The sequence below is a fragment of the Amphibalanus amphitrite genome, unplaced genomic scaffold (assembly GCF_019059575.1).
Source record: "Amphibalanus amphitrite isolate SeventyFive unplaced genomic scaffold, NRLGWU_Aamphi_draft 000316F_arrow, whole genome shotgun sequence".
Lineage (NCBI taxonomy): Eukaryota > Metazoa > Arthropoda > Thecostraca > Balanomorpha > Balanidae > Amphibalanus > Amphibalanus amphitrite.
Window position 1 is genome coordinate 305,637 of NW_024881811.1, and position 23,980 is coordinate 329,616.

A 23,980-nucleotide genomic window follows, 5' to 3' on the forward strand; every position below is an offset into this window, starting at 1 on the left:
CCACGGGCCTGTCAGGGGCACCTCAGGCTTGTCAGGGCGCAGGGACACCACAGTCCTTCCAAGGGCACCGCAAGCCTGTCAGGGGCACCAGAGGCCTGCCCGGGGCACCACAGGCCTAGCAAGGGCACCACTGGCCTGTCAGGGGCACCTCAGGCTTGTCAGGGCCCAGGGGCACCACAGTCCTTCCAGGGGCATTACAAGCCTGTCAGGGGCACCAGAGGCCTAGCAAGGGCACCACAGGCCTGCCATGGACACCACAGGCCTGCCAGGGGCACCACCGGCCTTGCAGGGGCGCTTCAGGCCTGTCAGGGGCACCACGTGCCTGCCGGGGACACTTCAGGCTTGTCAGGGGCGTTACAGTCCTGTCAGGGCCCAGGGGCACCAGGCCCGTGGTGTCCCTGCTAGGCCGGTGGACGGTGGTGCCCCTGGCGGTCCTGTGGTGCCCCTGTCAGGACTGTGATACCCCTGATAGGCCGGTGGTGCCCCTGGCAGGTCTTTGGGCCCTCGGGCCTCAAGGGGGGGGCCATGACCCATGTGACCCCCACCCTTGGATCCGCCACTGGTCAAATTGGGTTTCCATGGAAACATCAACAAACCATGGCGTCGTCAAACTGTGTGATGTCATCAAATATTGCTGCTAACCACCTGCTAACATCTTCACGGTCGTGCGCAGAGGCGGATCCAGCTCAGAGGTTTGGGGGGGGGGGGGCAAGCCATAACAATTTATCGATTCTTTCTAGAGATGTCAATCGGATACCAACTTTTTGGTATACCGATACCAAACCGATACCAACTTGGTATTTGGTATTTCAATCGTAATGTGTTTGGTATTTTGTTGGTATCATAAGCCCTCACTAATGTACAAGAGGCTAAGAAATCGGTAAAAAGTTGGTATTTCCCTCATTTTCCCAAGTTGGTTTGGTTTCGGTATTTTCCCGTGGTTTTGGTTGGTATTTGGTTTGGTATCGTATCGGTATTCCAATTTTCCGTAATTGACATCACTAATTCTTTCCATGCATCGTCCATAGGCGTAATGTTAAAGGGACCCTCCCACCTTAACATTAGTTTTGAGTTGAGATAGCCAAGTTTGCGGCCAGGCTCAGAAACCACCATTTATTCTGGTCGCAACCCCCGCAGCTTTATGGCGTTCAAGAGATTTCTTCCCTTTACTTGCAGGGCCAGCGTGGTCCCTATCTCTTAACCATTACGGGAATCTGATGACGTCATCAGGCTTTCGAACGTCCGTTAAATGTTTGACTAAAATGTTTTGTAGCACGCGGTGGTATATGCTGCTTTGCGCGCAACAAATGCCGCACTTTCAAATAAAGTCGATAGGAACAGCGGAGATCCCAAAAAGTAAACAAAAACAAAAGTCTAATATCTTGAAAACCGGTGAATACTTTTCGATGAAATTTGGTAGATATTCGTTTTTGCTCTTTCTGAACCGAGCGACATCACTTTCATGCCAATTCATTAACTTTTTTGAAGGTGGGAGGGTCCCTTTAAAATTATGCCGTGTGGGGGGGGGTAACTGCCCATTTTGCCCCCCCCCCCTGGATCCCCCACTGGCCGTGCGATCAAACAAATGCATTCAAGGAAACAGCAACTCTGTTCCAAACGTAGCTATGAAAAAGCTCACGGACTACACGAAACGTCAGTAGTGTGACGTCATCACGTTACGTCAGCTCGCGCAATTTGATAGCAGCGTGCTGGGCGGTGTTTCACGGGACGCTGCTACCACGCTGCTATCAAATTGCGCGAGCTGACGTCACACTTGTGGTAGTGTTGGAGCAATGGGCCTGTTGATGTTTCCATGGAAACCCAATTTGACGTGTGTGATAGCAGCCCTGCTATCACCGGTGAAACAAGGCCCTGACCGTCCTGACTATCCGGCATTTCCTACTGAACGTCCGGGACTGAATCTGCGTGACCCCAGCAGTGTAGCCGACCCTGTGTATTTCCTATCAGCTGAACTTGACCTGCGTACCGATTTTCTGCAAAACCCGCAAACTCGCAGATCACGGACGTAGGATCCCGCATAGTGTAGCTAGACCTTAAAGGTAGTGTGCCACCTTCGAATGATTTCCCATTTTATTTTTCCCAGGATAAGAAGCTTCTGTTTTTACCTAATATCGCAAAAAAATCAAAAATGGGCCTAAAATAGTGTTTTTTTTTTCCCTTAAAGTTCGACATGTATAACAATTATAGTGGGCTGACCTGCAAACAGGCGTCGGCAACAATCACGAATGCGGCGCACATGTGACAATAAGCAAAGGTCATTAGGTAGAGTTACGACGCATGGGCGTCGCCACCACTACGGACACTACGGACAGTGTCCGTACAAGTTTTGGAAGGCCCGGAAACTTGTACGGAATGTCCGTACAAGTTTCGTCGACCGCAAATGCAGTCTTCGCAGCACATGTTTGAAGCAGGTTAAAGTTTATCAGGCCCCTATTTGTGGTTAACCCGCGACCGCCTGGGGGGGGGGGGTCGGATCCGACCCCCCCCCCCCTCCGTTTTTCTTGAATAACTCATGAACCGCTTGCGTTATCAACTTGAAACTTGGCATACCTTCTCCCCCATGAATTTGACGTCTCCTGTGCAATTTTTAAGAAAAAAATTTCAAACATTTTTGAGATATATCGATTTTAGTGATGTAACTACATGGCGTTTTCGGTCAAAAAGTGGTAAATGTTTACAAAATCGCCAAAAATCGAGGTTTTAAGCAAATTGCAAATTAAGGACATGAAAAGACGCAGCTCAACGAGTTCTTTAAAATAGCTATCTCAGATTTTCCATAAAATGCGTTTTTCACCCCTAAAAATTCAAAAAACTATATTTTTTGGAAAACAGCTAATAAAATCCAAAATTTTGAGAATTTCCAAAAAACCGGAATATATGTTATAGAGCTGTATTTGAACATTAGATGTCCCAAATTTCAACTTTCTATCTCGATTTTTGACCCCCAAATTGTAAAAAATAGCTTCAACATGCATAGGGCATGGTGACGTCATAAGCATTTTCGCGAATTAGAGGCACTTCTGAACATCGCATGTGAAAACAAATGGCACCACTAGATTCCTGGGACAAAGCTCGTCTAGAAAAGTGCATTTTTATGTCAAAAATAAAAAGTTGAAAAATTGACTTTTTTTCTTAGCCCTCGTTTAGTTATGTATGGTATAAACGATTTTTTATGCTTTCAATGCACACTTATCACCAGCACAGTGACTTGGGGTCATATATAACCATTACCATCGGATTTGGCGTGAAAAATAAGCCATAAAACATGTGTCGCACGCCCATGTAGCAGAAAGTGAAAACCGTGACCTTTCGTGACCTGACCTGACCTTGACCCGTACTTAGTATGACCCCTATACGCACATGGTACCTTCACTAGGTCTTTGAGGTCATTTGTGGTGAGTTTCGAGCAGCAGCTCTCGATTCCGCTGTCCGTAAGCCTAATCATGCAAAACCCCAGAATTTGACCTTTGACCTGACCTTGACCCGAAAGTTGACCTCAATCTTAAAATCTTTAGAGTGCTTTGGGAAGGTCTCGCAGAGACCTTTCGAACGCCGCCTCGCGGGGCTCGATACGACCATTGGTTCTCGAGATAACAGGGGGGGGGGGTCGGATCCGACCCCCCCCCCAGGCTGTCGTGGGTACGGAAATAGCCCAGGCGGTGCCGGGTTAAAGTTACGATCCAAGGCCGCCCCAAAGTCAATGTCACGCAAGAGTAGGTATATAGGGTGTAACGAAGTTATTCGGACATCTATTTCTTATTTATTAGAACTCAGCCCGGCCGCGACCGCTAAAGCCGCGCTTTGCCAAGTGCTTAGGAGAGTTGTCAAGATAACGACAAGCATACGACAACAATCAATCTGCAGATTGACTTGTATTCTTGGCAAGGCAGAAAATAAGAACTAGAAGGCCCACATCATTCATGACCCACCAGCCCAACACTATCCACCCATTAACTTGGTTCTTCTGCCTATCAAACTGAAAAAGACAACGCAATGGACGGGAAAATAGCTAGTGCACCACCTTTGGCCTCACGCCAAGACACATCCACTGCACTGGTCGAGGGAAGACATGAGCGTTTGGTGGAGTGGGCAGCTATTCGCGCTGTATTGTCCTTTGAACCGTCAAAGCGGCTTGTGTTGGCTGCCAGTAACTCATTACTCAAACGTGCCGGCCGTCACCGGCGTCAAACATCCGGCCAAGATCCAGATCTGGGACATGTTCAGCTTATGTGCGATGTTCCAGCTGTGCATTGTGTCACAGAAGACCACCTTCAGTGACGAGTATTACCGAAGCAGCATCCTGGCAAACAAATAATTGGAGCCGCTCAACCGGACGGCACGGGAGGGCTCGATTTCTAAAAACGCATTGATTTTGATCAAGCCACGCTGCCTTCGTGCAGGCTGGAGCGCTACATTTAAGTCCGTAGGAGAATCAGAAGTGACATCAGGAGAAGCTCCTATCCTTCTGGACTAACGGGCACCGACTTGGAAATAGTTGTCATCCTGATTTCATAGAGATCTTAAGGATTTTTGTCCAGCGGGAAGTGAATAAGGGGACACCCGGCACCAGGACCGCCCAACTGTATGTGAGCACATACATGCTAATACGGCGTCTGTCCACATCAAACCCACTTCTTGAAAACCCAGTAGCTGGAATGTTACAGGCATTTCTAAATCTTATGAAAGCTGGCGATATCTTCATCAAAAGGAAAACCTCAGCCTGTCTTGTTTCTTAATCACAGCGGGAAGAAAGGTGACCGGATAATTTCGTTACACCCCGTATCCTTCTTTAGGCTATTTTACTGATACGTCAGTCATATTACCCTAATTATGTCACTTTTGTCATCCTGAGGCTCTAAATGAATGCTTAGATCAAAAGGAATGACAAAATCGTAGCCAGTGACTTCAAATACAGCAAATGAGACTGATCATGTGTAAACGTCAACCAAAGTCCATTTGAGGTCACATGAGGTCAACATAAAACTTGACCTTTTCAAACAACCTATATGTCATTCGACGTGTCTTGACATGACCAATGCGTTGGTACCACTGCTTTAGGTCTAGGACCTTTTTTGGTGAAATCTGCAAAAAAGCCGCAGCTCGGGGTCGCTAACCTAACCTTTGACCTAATGTCGCTAACCCTTTGACCTAATGTAAGTTGGTATCAATTCTTTTTTTTTTGTCCCATACCTATTGAATTGTCCACCATGTGAAACATAGTGAAACAGGTATGCAGGAGTGCCCTTCCATGCCCATGTGACCTGGCTACGTTAAATACCATAGAACTTCATTCAACGAGGGGAATTCAAGCACATTAGGTCACATCACTCCCCGCTCTTTTTTTAGCTATGGACAGCCCGCCACCACAGGTATTAGTAAAAAGGTTACCCCTGGGGACCCAGCAGACGGATAGCATGGCTAGTGACGTCCGCTGAGTACCCAGGGCTGACAATGGTTAGGTAGGATAAGGACAAAAAGAGACGAAATATGAAAAAGCAAACAATGCATGTAAAATGTGTTTCTATTTTTTCCCCAAAACCACTAGGCATTCGGGGGCTATCGCAACTATTCGTCCGAGGTGTGTATGTGAGGGGGGGAGGACGAAAAACACCCTCCCTGGGTCCGCGTGGGTTAACGCATCTGACGAGTAAAGGCTGACAGAATATGTCCGTACAAGTTGGGGACCCGTGGCGACGCCCCTGTTACGACGTACGGGAATGAGTTATCAGCTGTCTAATCGTAGACAACCACTGAACTCTATAATGTAGACAACACAATGTCGAATTTAACCCGCGCCCTGCTGGGGGGTGTTTGAACACCCCCCTTGCGGTTTTTCGCGAATATCTCAAAAACGGCGTCCGCGCCGCCGTTTTTGGTACACCTTATCATACATCAATTCTACACATGTTGTGAAAAGTTCAGACCAAGGTCATTCAAGGTCAGGTCACCAGGGCCTCGTTTCATAAAGCTCTGCCGTAACTTACACCTTTCCGTAATTCACACCCTTTCAAACTACGGAGCGCAAATGAATCCGTTTCACAAAGCCACATCTGGAATTGTTTACACCTCCGTAACTAAGCACATTTGCGTAGTTACCGTAATTTATCAAGCGTCCTACAAATTACAATTTCATGTCAACACTTATTTTTTACGAGAAATTATAAAACAATTATGTTGAATTTAAATCTTAAAAAATTATTTATGAAAAAACAAAATTGATATTGATGACCATCCTTTATTAAATCAATATATTGAAAACAGCAGAAAGCCAGCTAAGCAGAAGTGCCTAACTACGAAAGTGGCGCGGCGCGGCGAATAAACAAAATTCCGATAGCGGCCACAAAAAGCGACTGGTACAGAAGATTTGCAGTTTCTTTTTCTCATTTTGGCTGTTCTTTCTTCCTCACCGGGCTCAACATTATAAAATATATTAAAAATTAGCTTCGAATCTTCACATTAATTAAAATTCACGCAACATTTTTGTGCGTAGTTTACACCACTGATATCAAGAGCTTGATAAAATATTTGGCGTTAATTACGTCGTTTTATGAAACCCAAATGGCATCAATTGGTCCGGAATCGAGCATTTGCCGTAAATGAAGCTCCGTAATTTCGATGGCGTGAATTACTCTGGTCTCCGGCTTTATGAAACCGAATTGGCATCAAATACGCCAAATCTGGCATAATTGACGGAACGCCGTAAATAATTCCTTTTATGAAACGAGGCCCAGGTCACTTGAAGTGACCTCACCTCATAAAAAGTTTCAATGTCTGTCATAGCTACACCGAGTGACCGATCGCTTTGAAACTTTCAGCGATTGCTAAGAGTAATAGCATGTACAAAATGTATATCTCAGAATTTTGATATCGATGACCTAAGGTCAGGTCAATTTTGCGACCTCCCCATTATAAGTCAATGGGAGAAAATTGAAATGCGCCTCCTTTGGACGAAAGACATTATAAACACTCCCAAACACTGAATTACAAGTGGTTTAGACACACTGAACATGAAAATGGTGTCCGTGACCCCTGTTTATGCCCTGAGGTCATCTTAGGTCACGAATGGTATCCAACGGTTTTTCGCAAATAACTTTTGATAGAGGCATGCTAGAGCGATGAAAACGCCTTAGATGTGTTCAGCTCCTCGACGATACGGATCGACTGATATGCAACATGGCCCTTTCCGGTCAGGTCATGACCTTGACCTGAGGTCAAATTTTCAAGTTGACCTTTCAAGGTCAAGTTATAGTTCATTCGATGCGTCTTGACGAGAGGAACACGATGCCGGTAAAAGTAAGCTCGTACAAGGCTTGGGTCAAAAGTTATTGCAGAAAAACTGTTTCCGAAAAAATAGGCTATTTTTGCAGTTTTTGCCCCCTGCAGGCAAAACCGTTGACGTTAGGTCAAATCTGAGAGAATTACTCAGAAAGGGCGTTAATAGGGCTATCGAATGCGCTTTTCCGCGGCGCTGTAGCTCTATTGGTTCCCGAGTTATGCGTTGGCGTCTTGGAAATTGTCGACATACGACCTGAAAATCGGCGAAATTTTGCCTTCAATGACCTTTGGTGACCTGACCTTTGACCTGACCAAAAAATTGACCGAAGTGATTTCCTCATTATTTTTGACGCTCTTTCGAACGCCCTCTTCTGCGTGTCGCTACGTGGCCCAGGAGCCGAGTTAGAAGGGGGGTGTTCAAACACCCCCCCCCCCCAGCAGGGCGTGGAAATCCAGGACCCCCAGCCGGGCGCGGGTTAAACTGTAAGCCTGTATTGGTATTGTTTCTTTAATTTGGCTGTCGAACATTAATTTATGGTTTGAAATATTATTTTATGTAAAATAATTGATATGAAACAGCCGTCTCTAAAGTTATGACCCCATCTCACCACATGAAAGTGGCAGAAATGACAATGATCAGCTGACGCATTTTTCTTGGCCGAAGTCAGAGCGCGCGGCCCGACGCACCACCACCGCACCACAAAGTATGAGCAGAAGCCGCGCCCAAAGCCAGGGCCCAGGTAGGTAACGTGAGGTAGCCGAATCGGGGCAGCGTGCGCTGACCCAAGCCGGGGCCGCGGCTTTGGGCGCGGTCTACCGCATCCCCGCGGGCAGCCCCGGGCTATCACATGACACCGGGAGGACGCGCGGCCCCGGCTTGGGTCAGCGCACGCTGCCCCGACTCGGCTACCTCACGTTACCGGGGCCCTGGCTTTGGGCGCGGTCTACCGCACCACCTAACAGGCGTGTTCGAAACCGCAGGAGATGATGATGAACGGGTTTATCGAAACTTGATTGGATGAGCCTATCGGTAATAGCGATTTCAGTGTGTGCATTTATTGTTCATAGTGGTGCGAAATGTGGACTGGTTGGGGTACGACCGACAACCCGTCGGGGCGAATTTCGCACTGGGGTACTCAAAATTTGAAGAATTTAAGACGTTTCCATGAGTTTTGAAGGTATGGATAAGTTCTAAAAATCCGGTTCTCTTTATCTGGGCCATTAACTCCATACGGTCCAGGAAAGCTGGCACACTACCTTTAACCCGCGCCCCGTAGGGCTACCGGCGGACCCTACCACCCGTAGGGGGGGGGGGGGCCGTTTCGGCCCCCCCCCTAAGATCTCGGAAAGTTACCGGCCGATTTTCAAAATTCCAACGGCGTTCGATAGCCCCACCCGGGAACTACCTTGTGACCAAATTTCATTGACCTAGGTCAAACCGATGACGTCACAGGTCAGGTCAAAGGTCAGATTTTCACCGTTCACAGGCATTTCAAGAAATGTGTTGTGAAATCGAGTTAATTGGTAATTTATTGAAAACCATCGATGGTACATTGTTCGTCAAACACATACTTTGCTATCTGAGGTCACTGATACCAGGTCAGGTCACAGCGAGGTCAGGTCACCGGGGTCACAATATGAAAGTGTCGTGTGATACATGTTTTATGGTCCATTTTACATGACAAATGCGATTATGTGGGTTAGGCAGCCTTTGGGGCCAGCCTAGGTCACGTTTTGGTGAAGGTCAGGTCAAGGTCAGGTCAAATAAGGTCAAATTTCAAAGTTGATATTTTTGCATAAAATGGGTATCTATTTGATGCAGCTCGTCACGGGGAGTCTAATGGTGGTCTTTGTTTTGCTCTACGAGGTCTAGAACTGCCAAAAATTGAGTTTGAAAATTTGACGTCATCAATTTTGAACAGTTTTTCGCTATAACTTGGCCAAAAAACGAGGTATCGATCTGAAATTCGGTATGTAGATAGAAGACGGTAGGTACTATCACATATATTCCGGTTTTTTTGAAACTCAAAAAAACTTTTTGGATTTTTTGGCTAATATATCCAAAAAAATGTTTTTTTGATTTTTGGGGTTCAAAACTCAAAAATTTCAAAAATCCGAGATAGCAGTTTTGTAGCCCTGTCAATTCTACACCTTTTATGTTTTGATCATTTTTCTGTATCTTCAAAGCTGTAGGCCTGACAGGTCTTCTCGCGAAGGTCTTTACTCGGTCGAAAATGACAGAACATGACGTCATTCTGACGTCATTTGTGGCCAACCTATCATAGCCTCTGGAAAAATTTTTGGTCACAATGTGTAAAATTGATGCCCGGAGGGGTCCTGAAAGTTTGGTGGCGATATCTGAAGCGGTTTAGGAGATATCGACCGAAAAGGACAGGGGGGGGGGCCGTTTCGGCCCCCCCCTACGGGGCGCGGGTTAAAGGAAAAGGGCCACCTTCGTGAAATATGAAGCTATCGTTGTTTTTCATTTTGACATTATTTTTCATTTTCTTTTTAAAACTGGTGCCAGAAGTGCACAATTCGCGAAAAAGTATTTAAAACTATTTAACATATTGGTACTGTTTACGAGCATTTAGCGGTACTCTTGCCTCTATAGCGCGAGCCGTCCTCCGCAAGAAAAAAGACTTAAGCCAAAAATAAGGGAAGTGGAAGATGAGGACGGAAAATGGGGAACTTGGAATGAAATGTTGTGAATTAAGTGTGAATCAAAGGATCGAAGAATATAAAGCTAAGATTTTGCATTTATGATTCATGATTGATTTAAGATTTGTGAGACCTACTACCGTAAGATCAATGACTAAGTTAAATGATTAAATATACACAACGCGAGACTATATTATCACGAAACCATTTGGTACCAGTGACCCAGATGCGGGGTTCAATATTTAGTTAATATTGAGTTCAAATTAACGTAAGAGTCATTAACGTAATAGCGCACAATGAATGCTGATACTTCCCGAAGAAAGAAGAGAGTCCGCCAAGGACATCGAGCCTACTGCCAGAGAATTATTGATGATATCGATGGCCTTTTAAGTGAGGCGTCGCTGGACAGGGACACCCTGCTCGTCAAGGCAGCCAGTTTAGAGCAACAGAGAGAAAAAATCAAGACGTTGGACGACGAGATCGAGGGGTTGGCAGCTGAAGATGATTTACTTGAAGAGATCCAAGACGCTGGCGAGTGTATAGCACGATACGACTTTGTGCTGCTGCAAGTTAAAAAAGCATGCGAACCCAGTTTCGATAGCAGCCCCCAGCCGCCTACGAACACCATCCCCAACAAAGAAACACAACCTCGCCAGCTAAGTAATTTGCCAAAGCTGGAGCTTCCAACATTCTCGGGTGATGTCATGGATTTCTACACCTTCTGGGACCTTTTTAAATCTGCTGTCCACGACAGACACGACATAACCAACGCAGAGAAGTTCCAGTACTTGAGAGCACAACTAAAAGGAGCGGCATTGAAGACCATAACCGGGCTCAGAGTTGCAGCAGACAACTATCCTGTGGCAGTAGATATTCTTCTGGAAAAATATGGAAACACAGACGTCATCATTGATGCCCACATGCTAGCCTTTGTGGACCTGAAGTGCGGTGCCTACTCATGCTGCGATCTCGAAGAATTCCGCACTGACCTGGAGGCTCATGTTAGAGAACTGGAGGCTCTGGAAGTCCATGCCAGCGAATATGAAAGGATGCTGTGCCCAGTCATGATGGAGAAACTGCCGGTAAAAGCCAAGGAGAATCTCGTTCGTTACCTAGGACGAAAAACAATGGTGCTGGACGACTTGAGAAAATTCTTATCGGATGAAGTTAAAACGTTGAAAGCATCTGAGACGAGAGGAAGACGACCGCCAAGAGCTGGAGCTCCCCAAAGACGAGCAGCAACATATCAGGCGAGAGGAGCAGAGCTGTTGTGTGCTGTATGTGGTGGCCAGCATACTCATGAGAAGTGTCAGACGTTCCATGCCATGAACTTACCTCAGAGGCTGGCCGTCTGCAGAGAAAAAGGTCTCTGTTACCGGTGTTTAGGACAACGGCACATGTCTCGAGCTTGCACCGCATCTAAGAACTGCGAAGTGGGCGACTGCAGAGGAAACCACCACTCTTTGTTGCACGCAGCTTATCGAGACACCACCAAGCAAGAAGAAGCGATCGATCCTGTCATCAACTCTCCCCAGCGAGGAGCCGGGCCCAGAGAAACTTCCCACAGCAATCGAGCCCTGGCAACATCATCCCCGACGCAGTCCGTGGTTTTCCAGACAGTGCCAGTGGTGCTGCAAGCAGGAAAGCACAGCCTGGTGGTAAATGCATTGCTTGACCCATGCTCGGATGCATCATACGTGAGTGAAGCAGCGGCCGCTGAAATTGGTGTGACTGGTGAGGAGTGCGTGCTCAGCCTGACGACCGTTCGTGGTCAGGAGCCAGTGAACATGAAGAAGACGAATGTGTCCATACAAGGCACCGATGGCCGGTTCAAAGCAGACATAACCGCACTCATTACGAAAGATCTGGCAAGCACGTCTGAAGTCTTTGATTGGGCAGCTCTGAAAACGAAGTGGCCTCACCTGAGCGATATAAGTTTCCCAAATGTGTCCAGAAGGCAGGGTGTGGACATGCTAATAGGAGTCAGTCCGCAAACTCTGAGTCTGTTCGTTCCAGAAGAAACGAGGAAAGGTAGAGATGGCGAACCAGCAGCTCTAAAGACGCCTCTCGGTTGGGTGGCGTTCGGACCGATGAGACATGCAGAAGAAAATGGCAACAACATCTCCAACTTTGCTCGCACACTAAGGACGAAAGCTGCACAGCTGGACAAAGAAGACATCATTCAGGCATTTGACAAAATGTCAGATATAGACTGGATGGGTGGCAACAACGAAGACGGCACGCCGACATCACACGAAGATAGGATGGCAGAAGAAAAGGCAGCTGCCAGTCTGCAGTTTTCCGATGGACGCTACCAGATCGGAGTACCGTGGAGAAGAGGGAGGCCAGCTCTGCACTGCAACTATGAAACAGCCGCCTCGCGGCTTGAGAAAACCGAAAACTCGCTGAAGAAAAAGGGTGGTGACCTTGCCGAAAGATACAACCAAATACTTGAGGACTATGAGAGAAAGGGCTACATGAAGAAATACAGTTACGAAGAGTGGATGGCTGGCGGCGGCGGCGGTTGGTTTCTGCCTCACTTTCCAGTAGTGAGAGAAGATAAATCAACCACGAAACTCCGTATCGTCTATGACGCGGCTGCGACGAACCAGGGGAAAAGTCTGAACTCGGAGATATATCCAGGACCCTCTCTGTACACGGACCTCACAGAGATCCTGCTACGCTTCAGACAACATTCGGTGGCTCTTGTGGGAGACGTAGCTGAAATGTTTCTGCAAGTAGAGCTCCCGCCCGAAGATCGTCAGTACCACCGCGTCCTGTGGAGAAACTTCGACGTCAGCCGGCATCCAGACATCTTCGAAGCTCAACGCTGGCTGTTCGGGAACGCGGCGGCCCCGTTCTGCACCCAGTACGTCATGAGAGAGCACGCGAAGAAAAACGAAGAACAGTACCCGATCGCCTCCCGAGTGATCTTGGACAACGTATATATGGATGATGCATTGGCGTCATTTACAGACGAAGATATCGCTTTGGAAGCGCAGCGCGAACTCAATGAACTCATGCAAGGTGCCGGAATGACGATGAGAAAGTGGCTGACAAATAGCAAGTCCGTACTCAAAGCCATCCCAGAGGACCAGAGAGCACCTGGTGCCCACGTACACCTCCAACAGGACGAGCTACCTAGCGTCAAGACGCTGGGTGTTGTGTGGAATGCTGAGTCAGATGTGTTCTCCGTCAGTGTAGCGGACGATACACAACCGAACCAGATGTGCTCCAAACGATCATGTCTGAAGAAGCTCGCCTCAGTTTTCGATCCCCTCGGATTTTTGGTCCCATTTGTCATAGTCGCAAAGATTCTCTTTCAGTCAACATGGGATATGAAGCTGACGTGGGATGAAGAGATCACCGGTACAATACGGCGTCAGTGGATGAACTGGTGTAAAAGCCTCATGCACCTCAGTCTGGCGTGCATGCCAAGATGTTTGCACGACGCTGGACCCGGTAGTCCGGTGAAAGAAAGTCGACTTCACGTCTTCACGGATGCTTCAGAGAAAGCCTATGGAGCTGTGTGTTACATGGTCACGACGACGAAGAACCAGATTATTTCCAGACTTGTCATGGCAAAAGCAAGGGTAGCTCCGCGGAAGAAAACACAAACCATTCCCCGACTTGAGCTGATTGGCGCGGTTATGGGCCTTCGGCTGGCTAAAAAGACATGTAAAGCTCTGGAGATACCTCTGAAGAGCGTCACCTTTTGGACCGACTCAACGGACGTCCTGTGCTGGATAAGCAACGAAACCAGAAGATTTAAGACTTTCGTGGCGAACCGTATTGCTGAGATCCGGAGCGACACGGATGCGTCCCAGTGGCGACACGTGCCTGGAGCATCCAATCCTGCTGACCTGGCATCCAGAGGGTGCACAGCGGACGTGCTGATGTCCGAAGCAGTGTGGTGGGAGGGCCCGGCCTTCCTTATCACTGGAGACTGGCCGCCCCAGCCAGTCCTCGCGAGAATGGACTTCGATAGTTCTGAGTTCTGTTCTGAGCGTCAGCAGCAAAAGACACTCGCTTCAAGCAGCTCAGTACCAGGCTCGCTGGATCGATTGCGCCCAGAACGATATTCCAGCTGGACAAGACTGGTCAGAGTGACAGCATGGATCCAAAGATTCATTCAAATTCTGAGAGAAAGGGTGAAAAAAGGAAAGGATCGGCACAAGTTCGAAGCAGAAAAACAGTGCAGGCCGAAGAAGAACAACAGAAAACGTGGAGGACAAAGCAGCCTTTCCAGCATGTTCGAGCTGACTGTTGAAGAAGTGACCGCAGCTGAAGTATTTTGGGTGCGTTTAGCACAGACAGATGCTTTCGAGGATGAACGTCGCTGGCTCGAAATCCACAGGAACGAAGAAACCACGCAAGGGCGCGCTAAGAAGCGGCGAGATGGAAGAGGAAAAGAAAGCCGCCTACAAAGATTGAACCCGTTCATAGACGAAAATGGTCTCATACGAGTGGGAGGCAGAATAGGCCATGCAGATCTACCGTACAACGCAAGACATCCCTACGTTCTCCCGAAGAGGCATGCAGTGTCTGCGCTCATCGTGCGACATATCCACGATAAGTTCGACCACGAGCTCGGGGTAGAACACAATCTGGCCGAGCTGAGGCAGACATTTTGGTTGGTCAGCGCAAGAGAAGAAATCAAGAGATGCATTCGGACGTGTCCTGAGTGCAAACGAAGGCGCGAGAAGACTGGAGCGCAAATAATGGCCCCGATAAAGAAAGAGCAGCTGAAGCCGACGTACAGAGCATTTTCCCACTGCGGTGTAGACTTCGCTGGGCCAGTGGAAACAAAAAACGAAAGAGGAAGAGTGAAGACAAAGCGATACATCTGTCTTTTCACCTGCTTTCAAACTAGAGCAGTGCACCTGGAAATGGCGTATGGTTTAGACACCGACTCGTTTTTGTGCACCTTGGACAGATTCACCTCAAGAAGGAGTGTTCCTGAGGACATCTGGAGTGACAATGGCCGGAACTTTGTCAGTGCCGAAAAAGAGCTGAAGAAAACGTCAGATGCTCTGGACAGGCGTAAAATCCACAAGCAAGGAGTCACCAGAGGTATCCGCTGGCACTTCAACCCTCCCGCTGCGCCTCATTTTGGAGGAGTTTATGAATCCCTCATCAAGTCCGTGAAACGTGCTATGTACAGCACTCTGCGGACCACAAGCATCACCGATGAAGAGCTACAGTCCGCCTTATGTCGCGCTGAGGCTCTTCTGAACTCGCGTCCGCTGACTCCGCTGTCAGCCGACCCGACTGATCAGCCGCCTCTGACTCCTGCACACTTCTTGGTGGGACATATTCAGCTGCAAGCGGATACCGGGCTCGAGGGCGCGAGAGGTCACTTGAAGAGGTGGCGTCTGGTTCAACAGTTGGTCGCAGCGTTTTGGAAAAGATGGCAACGAGAATATGTGCTTTCGCTACAAGCTCGTACAAAGTGGAGGACGTCCCATGAAGACCTGGCAGTAGGAGACGTGGTACTGATGGCAGAGTCATCGGTCACCAGGGGTCAGTGGCCGCTGGCCAGAGTGATCAAGGTGCACCCTGGAGCTGATGGACATGTGAGGGTGGTAGATGTCCAATGCAAAGGGAAGGTCTACACGAGACCCGTGGTGAAGCTGGTGCATCTAGAATCTGCCCCGGCGTAAGGCTGCCCGTGAAACGGACGGCTTAAACATACTGTGGCGTCGACACTATCGAACTGCAAGGCGGTGTGATCGAGTGAACTTGCAAGTTGCAACTGTGCCTATTCATTGTGTATATTGACCTTCATGGTGCAGAAGGTCAAGGTGGGGGAGAATGTTTACGAGCATTTAGCGGTACTCTTGCCTCTATAGCGCGAGCCGTCCTCCGCAAGAAAAAAGACTTAAGCCAAAAATAAGGGAAGTGGAAGATGAGGACGGAAAATGGGGAACTTGGAATGAAATGTTGTGAATTAAGTGTGAATCAAAGGATCGAAGAATATAAAGCTAAGATTTTGCATTTATGATTCATGATTGATTTAAGATTTGTGAGACCTACTACCGTAAGATCAATGACTAAGTTAAATGATTAAATATACACAACGCGAGACTATATTATCACGAAACCAGGTACTATGTTGATACTCTCTACGGCACCTACTGTATGATGGCATAGCGATGACGTCACACTCAAGCCAATCAGCGTTCAGGAGACAGACTCGTCGGATTGTGTCAGATAAGCTGATTGGTTAAAGCTGAGCTGATTGGAGCTGATTGGTAAAAAACCAAAGCCTCGCCGCGGGTGGCTGTATTACAGGGTAAGGACGCATTCCTGGGATAAGGACACTGTTTTTGTTTTACACTGTAGTCTATATCAACTCTACAGAGCCAATTTATTTGAATCGATATCCAATATGCTCCACTATGATTTTTCTCAAATACCACAACACATGCAAATACGCATTCTTCTACACGGCACAAATCTTAGCACCGGCGAGAGGAGTGAGGTCGCTCGCTTGTTCCAACGATTCCTGTTCGAATCGAAACGTTTCAACGTCATGCGTTAACTGTCTGACTGGCGCGGCGGGCGTGGTCGGCGCGGCCGGGCTGTGCGTCTCGATCGGCTGGTTGAGGTGGTGAGACTGGACCTGTGTCGGCGGTCGGAGACATGGATGTGTCTTTTTGTTATTTTGCGAGAGGTGCTTTGATTTATGCGTTAGCATTTGCACCAATCGCTCATAAATATTGTTCAGTTTGAATTGTATTGGTTTTCAATATATTTTTGATTGATTGATTGATTGAGGACGCATTCCTCTTTTAAAATTGCCGATACCTACGAATGGAAGCCGAAATCGGCCGTAAGGATATAGACTGGAGGGTTTTCGGACACGGGCTACAAGATGGCTATCTCAGTTTCAATCCCCATGTTAAAGGTGGCCATTTTCCTTTAACTCTGCGATTAAAGTGACCATCCCACCTTAGCATTAGTTTTGAGTTGAGAGAGATAGCCAAGTTGGTGGCCATGGCCTGCAAATACCGGTTTGGACACTCACAACATCAAAAAATGCTCTTATTCGGAGATACAGAATTTCAAATTTGCAGTTTTCGGATTCTAAGGGGCTAATGCATTGAGATGCCTCCTTAGAATTTGTGACGTCAGCAGTGATCTAACGATTTTAAACCTTATACTAACATCGTTGTAAAGCAGCGGTGGTATATGCTATTTGCGCGCAACATCTGCCGCGAACGCCGCACTTCCAAAATGAAATCGCTAGGATGTCCGTGAAGTTAGCGTCAGCAACAGCAACGAATACCCCTCGCGGGCCCGGGGGGGGGCGTTTTTCGCCCCCCCTGGCGAATATTTGCGATAGCTCCCGAACGCTTAGGGATAGGAAAGCGAAACTTTCAGTACCTTATCTCCCATCAATTTGACATCTTCTGAAGTAAAAATTTTTGACCTAGCCCCCTTGATGACGTCACAAGGTCGATTTTTCTAGACCCCTGCAAGGCAAACTTCGGCGTCACAGACGCGAACTTCAAATAGCTGCTAAAAATAGAGTTTTAGAGATAAAGACAAATTACGAGCACGGTTGTGTAGCGTTTGACCTAGAGAAAAATAGAAAAATAGTTTTGGTGACCTGAGGTCAGAGGTCAGGTCAACGACCCCGAAATGTGGTTTTAGTTTTTCGCAAATAACTTCGACAAAAATGGTCCTAGAGCTACGGCAGTGGTACCATCGCATTCGCCGTGTCAAGCCGCGTCGAATGATATATATTTTGTTTGGAAAAGGTCAAATTTTATGTTGACCTCATGTGACCTCGAATGACCTTTGGTTGACCTTGACACATGAAAGGTCGTTTATAATGGATTTGTACCCGCTGATCACGAATCTGGCATCCATTTTCCTCTAAGCCTTCATTTAGAGCTTCCGGATGGCAAAATTGTCTTATTTATTATTACTAACTTGAATTAGTGAAATAGCCTCTAGCAAGGATACTCTTCTGTGACCTTGACCTTTGAGCAGCCTTGTATCGTAAGATGAACCACAAATAGGGAACTGATACGCCTCCAAACATTTCAAAAAGTCTTGGAAGTTAGCACGCAAGATGTACGAAAAAGTGCAAAGTTTGAGGTCAATTGTGAGCGTGACCTTGACCTTGACCTTTGATTTTGAGCACATATTCGGAATCCTCAGATTCTCTTCTTTCGTTTGATACCCAATTTTGCCGGTTTGATGCATCTTGCCATCCTCTAGAAGGCTTACTTTGAGATCACTACACATGTGCCGGTTTTTGCCTTTGACCTTGACCTCTGACCTTGAAAATTGACCTGAGGTCAAAAATTTTAGGTGCTTTAGAATCGTCTCGTAAGGACCTTTCGTTTGGTATCGCTTTTGTTTCCGTAGCTCCCTTATTTACGGAGTTAGACAGGGGGGGCGAAAAACGCCCCCCCCCGGGCTGCGGTGGTTGGGATTACCCCCCGGGCCCGGCCGGGATACAGCGTCGGATGCAGAATCGCTTAAAAAACTCATACCTATTTGGTCAATTGGGGGACGGGGAGCAAGAATATGACCTTTATTTGGCCCTAGCTCTTACCCCTTACCCCTTAATCGGCCCTTAAAGGAAGGGGCGCGTCAAAAGTGCCTCAAGGGTTCGTCTGATCGCTAAAATAAGTGTCGCAATCGATTCCCCGGGTCAGTATCTAGCCGCAGCCTTGGGTTCCAGATGTGTGCAGCTTACCCCTTACCCCTTAATCGGCCCTTAAAGGACGGGGCGCGTCAAAAGTGCCTCAAGGGTTCGTCTGATCGCCAAAATAAGGGTCGCAATCGATTCCTCGGGTCAATATCTAGCCGCAGCCTCGGGTTCCAGATGTGTGCAACTTACCCCTTACCCCTTAATCGGCCCTTTAAGGAAGGGGCGCGTCAAAAGTGCCTCAAGGGTTCGTCTGATCGCTAAAATAAGGGTCGCAATCGATTCCCCGGGTCAATATCTAGACGCAGCCTCGGGTTCCAGACGTGTGCAACTTACCCCTTACCCCTTAATCGGCCCTTAATGGAAGGGGCGCGTCAAAAGTGCCTCAAGGGTTCGCCTGATCGCCAAAATAAGGGTCGCAATCGATTCCCCGGGTCAATATCTAGCCGCAGCCTCGAGTTCCAGATGTGTGCAACTTACCCCTTACCCCTTAATCGGCCCTTAAAGGATGCGGCGCGTCAAAAGTGCCTCAAGGATTCGTCTGATCGCCAAAATAAGGGTCGCAACCGATTCCTCGGGTCAATATCTAGCCGCAGCCTCGGGTTCCAGATGTATGCAACTTACCCCTTACCCCTTAACCGGCCCTTAAAGGAAGGGGCGCGTCAAAAGTGCCTCAAGGGTTCGTCTGATCGCCAAAATAAGGGTCGCAATCGATTCCCCGGGTCAATATCTAGCCGCAGCCTCGGGCTCCAGATGTGTGCAACTTACCCCTTACCCCTTAATCGGCCCTTTAAGGAAGGGGCGCGTCAAAAGTGCCTCAAGGGTTCGTCTGATCGCTAAAATAAGGGTCGCAATCGATTCCCCGGGTCAATATCTAGCCGCAGCCTCGGGTTCCAGACTGTGCAACTTACCCCTTACCCCTTAATCGGCCCTTAATGGAAGGGGCGCGTCAAAAGTGCCTCAAGGGTTCGCCTGATCGCCAAAATAAGGGTCGCAATCGATTCCCCGGGTCAATATCTAGCCGCAATCTCGAGTTCCAGATGTGTGCAACTTACCCCTTACCCCTTAATCGGCCCTTAAAGGACGCGACGCGTCAAAAGTGCCTCAAGGATTCGTCTGATCGCCAAAATAAGGGTCGCAACCGATTCCTCGGGTCAATATCTAGCCGCAGCCTCGGGTTCCAGATGTGTGCAACTTACCCCTTACCCCTTAACCGGCCCTTAAAGGAAGGGGCGCGTCAAAAGTGCCTCAAGGGTTCGTCTGATCGCCAAAATAAGGGTCGCAATCGATTCCCCGGGTCAATATCTAGCCGCAGCCTCGGGTTCCAGATGTGTGCAACTTACCCCTTACCCCTTAATCGGCCCTTAACGGAAGGGGCGCGTCAAAAGTGCCTCAAGGGTTCGTCTGATCGCCAAAATAAGGGTCGCAATCGATTCCCCGGGTCAATATCTAGCCGCAGCCTCGGGTTCCAGATGTGTGCAACTTACCCCTTAATCGGCCCTTAAACGAAGGGGCGCGTCAAAAGTGCCTCGAGGGTTCGTCTGATCGCTAAAATAAGGGTCGCAATCGATTCCCCGGGTCAATATCTAGCCGCAGCCTCGGGTTCTAGATGTGTGCAACTCACCCCTTACCCCTTAATCGGCCCTAAAAGGAAGGGGCGCGTTAAAAGTGCCTCAAGGGTTCGTCTGATCCCTTCCTTCCTTTAAGGGCCGATTAAGGGGTAAGGGGTAAGTTGCACACATCTGGAACCAAAAGCTGCGGCTAGATATTGACCCGAGGAATCGATTGCGACCCTTATTTTGGCGATCAGACGAACCCTTGAGGCACTTTTGACGCGCCCCGTCCTTTAAGGGCCGATTAAGGGGTAAGGGGTAAGTTGCACACATCTGGAACCCGAGGCTGCGGCTAGATATTGACCCGAGGAATCGATTGCTACCCTTATTTTGGCGATCAGACGAACCCTTGAGGCACTTTTGACGCGCCCCTTCCTTTAAGGGCCGATTAAGGGGTAAGGGATAAGTTGCACACATCTGGAACCCGAGGCTGCGGCTAGATATTGACCCGGGGAATCGATTGCGACCCTTATTTTGGCGATCAGACGAACCCTTGAGGCACTTTTGACGCGCTCCGTCCTTTAAGGGCCGATTAAGGGGTAAGCGGTAAGTTGCACACATCTGAAACCCGAGGCTGCGGCTAGATATTGACCCGGGGAATCGCTTGCGACCCTTATTTTGGCGATCAGACGAACCCTTGAGGCACTTTTGACGCGCCCCTTCCTTTAAGGGCCGATTAAGGGGTAAGGGGTAAGTTGCACACATCTGGAACCCGAGGCTGCGGCTAGATATTGACCCGAGAAATCGATTGCGACCCTTATTTTGGCGATCAGACGAACCCTTGAGGCACTTTTGACGCGCCCCTTCCCTTAAGGGCCGATTAAGGGGTAAGGGATAAGTTGCACACATCTGGAACCCGAGGCTGCGGCTAGATATTGACCCGGGGAATCGATTGCGACCCTTATTTTAGCGATCAGACGAACCCTTGAGGCACTTTTGACGCGCCCCTTCGTTTAAGGGCCGATTAAGGGGTAAGGGGTAAGTTGCACAATGCACACATCTGGAACCCGAGGCTGCGGCTAGATATTGACCCGAGGAATCGATTGCGACCCTTATTTTGGCGATCAGACGAACCCTTGAGGCACTTTTGACGCGCCCCGTCCTTTAAGGGCCGATTAAGGGGTAAGGGGTAAGTTGCACACATCTGGAACCCAAGGCTGCGGCTAGATATTGACCCGGGAATCAATTGCGACTCTTATTTTAGCGATCAGACGAACCCTTGAGGCACTTTTGACGCGCCCCTTCCTTTAAAGGGACCCTCCCACCTTCAAAAAAGTTAATGAATTGGCATGACATTGATGTCGCTCGATTCAGAAAGAGGAAAAACGAATATCTACCAAATTTCATCGAAAAATATTCACCGGTTTTCAAGATATTAGACTTTTACTTTTGTTTACTTTTTGGGATCTCCGCTGTTTCTAGCGACTTTATTTGAAAGTGCGGCATTTGTTGCGCGCAAAGCAGCATATACCACCGCGTGCTACAAAACGTTTTAGTCAAACATTTAACGGACGTTCGAAAGCCTGATGACGTCATCAGATTCCCGTAATGGTTAAGAGATAGGGACCACGCTGGTCCCACCCTGCAAGTAAAGGGAAGACATTTCTTGAACACCATAAAGCTGCGGGGGTTGCGACCAGGATAAATGGTGGTTTCTGAGCCTGGCCGCAAACTTGGCTATCTCAACTCAAAACTAATGTTAAGGTGGGAGGGTCCCTTTAAGGGCCGATTAAGGGGTAAGGGGTAAGTTGCACACATCTAGAACCCGAGGCTGCGGCTAGATATTGACCCGAGGAATCGATTGCGACCCTTATTTTGGCGATCAGACGAACCCTTGAGGCACTTTTGACGCGCCCCGTCCTTTAAGGGCCGATTAAGGGGTAAGGGGTAAGTTGCAGACATCTGGAACCCAAGGCTGCGGCTAGATATTGACCCGGGGAATCGATTGCGACCCTTATTTTAGCGATCAGACGAACCCTTGAGGCACTTTTGACGCGCCCCTTCCTTTAAGGGCCGATTAAGGGGTAAGGGGTAAGAGCTAGGGCCAAATAAAGGTCATATTCTTGCTCCCCGTCCCCCAATTGACCTAATATGAGTTTTTTAAGCGATTCTGAATCCGACGCTGTATTCGTTGCTGTTGCTGACGCTAACTTCACGGACATGTCGCTAGGAACAGCGGAGATCCCAAAAAAGTAAACAAAAGTAAAAGGCTAATACGCAACCGAAGTGTGACGTCATGACTACTGGCTGGGGCATAATCAGCTGACGGCCCTGTGTTAAAGCAATGGGACGAAATTTTATCAGCATTTTTAGAACAAACTGGACCTAGTTAGATAGTTTGGGGGCCAGTTTCTAGGTAAACTGAGTATATTCTATTTTTCTACGCCCAAAAAATGCTATGTTTCAAAGCGGAAAGGACCGAATTTCGCGAAATTGTTACGGGCGGCGAACTTGACGCACCAAATACATGACCTTGAGATGCGAACTGTGACCGCGTCGGGAGGATTTTGATGCGTAAGGTTTGACATATTTGAGTTTGAGCTGGATAAATATTTTTCATTTGTAAAAAGCAAAGGAGAAAATTCACCATATAAGTTGTTTTGAAAATATTCTTTATTTTAAATCCATTATTTTAAACCACTTGATCTAAAATGTTTTGTATTTCTGCGTCAACTTCGCCGCCAATTAGGTTTTCACGAAATTTTGTGCTTTGCGTTGTTAGATTTTGCAATATTTTTTTTCATAGAAAAATAGATCATACATCGTTGTCCTAAATTCAGCTACTAAAACTATCTAACTAGGTCCAGTTTTCTTGGGAAAGATCGGCAAAATATTGCCCCATTGCTTTAGCACGGGGCCGTCAGCTGATTATGCCCCAGCCACTTATCGTGACGTCACGACTTCGGTTGCGTATATGGGGGACTATTAAAGCATCCAAGAGCGCAGCATCCAAAATACGCAACATCCAAAACCGCAGCATCCAGCGATCAAAACCTCCAAATAACATCCAAAATCGGCCCTTTTGGGTGCATTCAGAGCATCCAAGAGTGAAACATCCAAGGATGCAGAATCCAAAACCGTATCATCCAAAATGGCAGCACGAGAATACCTGAGAACCGTATCATCCAAGGACGGCTCATCCAAAAGCGAAACATCCAAGCATGCAACATCCAGAATCGTATCATCCAAAACAATACAGAAAAGATGGAGCCACTCAAAAGACTCAGTAGCGCCACCTAGCATATGTATTATAAACTATTAGCTTTCGGCTTGCTTGATAGGTGGCGAATGCGTCGTGTTTAGCGGCACATCGTCACAATATGACGTCACTAGGTAATATGACGCCACTAGGTATTCTACAGTGGATCCCCATGATATTCATATACAACCGGAGCCGACTGCCGGTGGCTGCTCTGTGCTCTCTCCGCCGCCGCCGCCCGCCACTCTGTCTCCCGCCAAATAGCTGGAAAGCGCGGGAACCAATAGCGCGCCAAATCGGCGCGCCGCGTGCTAGCTCTTCGCTCGCTAGGTGCAGCTGAACTTGGCGCCGGCTGCGCGCCGCCTGGCAACTCGTTGCTCGGCCGGTACAGATGCACTTAACAAAGCAATGAATTGCGAACAGAGCTGTTAGCTGTTGGCGCCTGGTGGCATTATCGAAAGGTTAGGAGGTCGATGGTATTTGGTTTGATTGATAACTAGGTAAGTTATTCGTTGAGGTTGCAGGCGGGGCGTCGCCACGGAT